Source organism: Amphimedon queenslandica, unplaced genomic scaffold, assembly GCF_000090795.2.
Source record: "Amphimedon queenslandica unplaced genomic scaffold, v1.1 AMPQUscaffold_13428, whole genome shotgun sequence".
Lineage (NCBI taxonomy): Eukaryota > Metazoa > Porifera > Demospongiae > Haplosclerida > Niphatidae > Amphimedon > Amphimedon queenslandica.
The window spans coordinates 252217-256466 of NW_003546336.1; the positions used below are offsets into that span (position 1 = coordinate 252217).

At 34.6% G+C, this 4250-nt stretch overlaps 1 long non-coding RNA gene across 2 annotated transcripts; it reads left to right on the forward strand.

Moving 5' to 3' along the window:
- The first annotated feature begins 11 nt into the window (after window positions 1-11).
- On the forward strand, window positions 12-2227 carry LOC109581639 (uncharacterized). Of its 2 annotated transcripts, XR_002184712.1 has the most exons (5): window positions 12-322; window positions 662-829; window positions 1195-1485; window positions 1991-2075; window positions 2126-2227. It is a non-coding gene; the product is annotated as an uncharacterized LOC109581639 (long non-coding RNA). The 2 variants fall into 2 exon arrangements; XR_002184711.1 differs by having other exon boundaries at window positions 662-1485.
- The last annotated feature ends 2023 nt before the right edge of the window (window positions 2228-4250 follow it).

The window sequence follows — 4250 nt, forward strand, 5'->3', positions numbered from 1 at the left end:
ACTAAGGGAGGATAAAAGCTATGGATTCTATTGTGTAAACATCTTAACAAAATTAGTCTTTAATGTGGTGAGCCGGGTGTAAAAGGTACGCCCATATTTGGTGTCATCAAGGTTTACCAGCAGAAATACTATTGGACTGAATCAAACTGCCAGCTTTCCTTTAGATTCAAAGGAGGATTTATTTTTGCCATTGATATCTCTGAAGAGGCAAAAAGATGTATTGAAGAAGAGATGGTGGCCACTGAAGCCATACTTAAACAAAATGAGAAGACATCCAGTAATTGTAGCTGCCAGTACTAAGGAAGACCTTAAATCCAAAAAAGTAATGACACTCGTAAGTGAATGGGCTTCAAAAAAGTAAAGTAACTCTGATACAAACAAGTTCCACAGAAAACTTCGATATTACAGAGGCATTTTGGCTATTAGCTACAAAAAATTAATAAAGAATCAGTTCCTGCCACTATATTCCGTGTATCCCAAATATGTTGGTGTTTAAATGTATGGCATGTAGTTATAGATAAACATACTTTACAATAAGTTTAGTGATATAGTGGAGTTCACTGCAGCCGCTCAATTTTCAATATCACTACCCATGGGTAGTGCAAGCATAATTCTTACAGCCCTGATAAAGATCATTAACATAAATGTTTATTTTTATTAGGAGAGAAATTCCAAAATTAGAATCCCCACAAGTACCTTCAATGGGCTGCAATAGAATGAGAGGGTGTTCACTTCCACCTGTACCAGTAGATCACTACACAAAGATGGATGCCTTCTCCGCCAGAAACATAATTACTCTAAAAATGATGTCTTGCAGCAAATAAAAATGGTATAAGAAATTTCTTTAAAGAAAGGGAATTCCGGTAGGGTGCGGTTTGGCTGAGTAATTGTAATTCTAACGATTGATTTAGTCAATGGTTAAAACTAATTCTAATTCAAATGATTACATTGCCAATCATCAAGTAATTGCAATCATAATGATTAATGACTCTAAATAATTACAACAACCCTGATTGTAATATGGGCTTTGGTTCCTGTTTCTAAAGTTCTACTACCATAATAAATCCTCCATTTTAATAAGTCTCATATAAAAGCTTCGTTGAATGCTTTTTCTATTTATAGTAGGAAAGTTGGAAGTTAATGAATACTGTTTATTTTAGTTTTATCTCAAAGTGATGCATTTGTTTTTAACAGGAGCAACGCCTGCAGACACTGTCAGGAATTTTGAATTGTTTCTAAGGGATGCCGTCCTTGGCATCGCAGGAGGACCTACTCCATTAGTGTTCGTAAAGGGCAATCCCTTTTTAAGAGCCTATCATAAATTGAGGCAGGCTGAACTCTCTGCTGTTATCAACTTTTTTACCGTAAAAGAAGAATGGGCAGAAGAATGCTGGCGATGCAGCTTATCAGCTGGAACGTTCATTACAATATCAAAAGATGGTGTTGGATCGTGCACCATGATTCCAGTTAATGCAGGACCTTTTAGTAAGTCTATAGACAAAGTTTTGTAATTTACTTCTACATGTACATCCAGCCTCATCTCCAGGCAGGGAGAGCCTAGTATCAGTTGTTTGCACACCTCAGTCTGGCTATGTGTCTTTGTTGTGCAAACCCTGTGTGACGGAGACAGGGCCAGACTAGCGCATCTGTGAAGTAAATAAATGCATTAGCAACATCAGACATATACATGTACTGCTGATATAGGTACATGTACATCTAAAATATTAACTTTTAAAATTAAGTCAATGGAATCCGCGGTAATTGTAATGGTAATTGTCACAGGCCTACATGTATGATACTGACTCACTAATTGAGTGTAGCACAGGTACAAATACATGTGCATGAATGCCATTGCCACTATGTCTCAAATAAACAAGTTATTAGAGCCATTACCATTACTGAAAATCATTACTTTTGCAAAAAATTTGAATTAACACTACAATTCATGGCTATGCACCTGTCTTTCTTCCTACCCTTTTTCTTTCTTTAGTGCCTCATTCTTGCAATTTACCTCTATCTTTCAATGGGCCATGATACCACTGATATCATCACATAATGAGTCTTACATAATTAAAGTAAGCTTTAGTACATATTTCACTTGTTATGTTTCTTTATGTGGTTTTAGGACAAAGGCATCAAGACAACACTAAGACTAAAAACTTATCTATTAAATTATTTTTTTTTTTAATAATTATTATTGTTCAAACATTTGGCACTGTGCAGCAAATGACCTTCAGTAAGCAACACGCAGCATGAAAGTGCAAATGAACTGTTGCACCATACATTGTTGTATTGTTGTATGTTAATTTTTGATTTAAATTGCCAAAAAATATTTTTAAATATAGTTATATGCTACGGCTATGCAGCGAAGGCATGCAATATGAAGCAGTTCATGAGGCAAGGTCCTTTAACTTGATCAACTCCAAAGATCAGAGATTTAGCAATACATAAGTTGCATTATGATCAATAATTTTTTTCGAGTACATGTATGTTAGCAGTGCAATTCTGACTGCTGTCTGGTATCAGAAGGTAGGCATGCATAATTACTTGTTTTGAAAAATAAAAGTACTAATATTGAAAGAACAACTACAGAGATAGTCAGCTAAACATACTTCTATCGCTGTTTGAAAGTTTATTGAAGATCATTGAAGAGTTGTCAAATATGATACCTTATTTGGAGAACTGGATGCTTGATATAGCTGAAGTGAAAAGTAAAGAAGACATATCAAGCAGAACTTACGACTCACTGCACACTTCCTTTTCTTACTCCGTCGCAACATGGAATTTATGAATATTGTGATCAACGAAATGTGAAGATGACATGACTTGTGATTTTAACAAGCTATGTATCATGATTAATGAAAAATTAATTATTAAATAAATTATTTTTTAACTTAATTTTTGTGCTCTAGCTTAAGCCTTAAATATGCATTGTTGTAGTTACTCAAATTAGGTATCATCTATCATGCCCATGCAACCTGCACATTCAATGACTATAGTCACTGCTAATGCAGCATCAGGTGGCCTGCAGTCTGGGGACCAAATCAGATCATGCTCTGTCTTTGGTCTGAATATTATCATAATCTATCTTGGTAAAATTTTCAAATTATCATGTAATAGTATTAATTGGATGGGGCTTTCTTCTTTGTGTCCTTCTCTTCTTATAAATTTTCTTTGAAAAGTTCTTTGGTTCTTCTTTGCTGAATCTGATGTAATGGTTAATTCAAGAAAGTGGCAGTTTAAAGGAAACAGTCTGGATGCCTGGCCTGAAAGTTTCCTGTTGGTAATAAAGACATCAAAAGGTTTAATGCCTATGTTGATTGCTTGCAGAATTTGGGCTGGACCATTGGTAAGGCAAAATTTGTAAAATATAATAGTAAAGGAGAAGAATTCACTTAATATTGTTTTCATAATGAGTAATAGTTCAAGCAAGGGTGGTGCATTATCAATAATATAGAAGGTGATGATAAAAAAAACCATTCACTGCCAACAATGGGAGATGCAGCTATTAATTTGGCTGGAGTGTTGATAAGGCAAAATTGTAAAATATTAGAATAAAACAAATAAATTCAAAATTGGAGATGTAGCAACAACTAGAGGCCTGTAGTATAGTAAAGGACGTCCCTTTATCAACTAGAGACCTTTAGTGTGAGAAAGTCTGAGTTAAAATATTTCAAAGTACTTTTATAGTCAATAAGTATTATTCCTTATGAAGAAAATTCTTTATCAAATTAGTAGCAGCATCAAGAAAAGGTGCTTGAATTCATTCCTAAAGAATGTCCCTAATCTTAATATTGCAATTCAAAAACTGTCATTGATAGAAAAGGTGAAAAAGTCTGGAAAGCACTATTCACTCAAAAAAACTATCAACACAATTAATTACAACACAAAAAGTGTCAAAAATGATGTAGATTCAAAGGTTGCAAGAGCTTATTTGACAAAAAAGGCCAACAAAGAGTTGTAGGACATATAACATTATTTTAAATTTGACTACGTGTATTTAAATTGGCAAGTGCATGCAGACACATGCAGATCAACAGGAAGAGAATGATAAAGTTATAGTAATTGATGAAGCAAGGGAGGTGCTAGGAATGCCATCTATTAAAGTTACTGAGAAGAGAGAACAGCAAGAGAAGGAAGAATCTGATGAGGAAGCTGAGGTACACGTACATGTACCTATATTAAAGCTAAGAGAGTGGTGTGGATTGAAAGGGAAAAGCAGGCATTGAAGACCCTTTTAGTGGACAGTT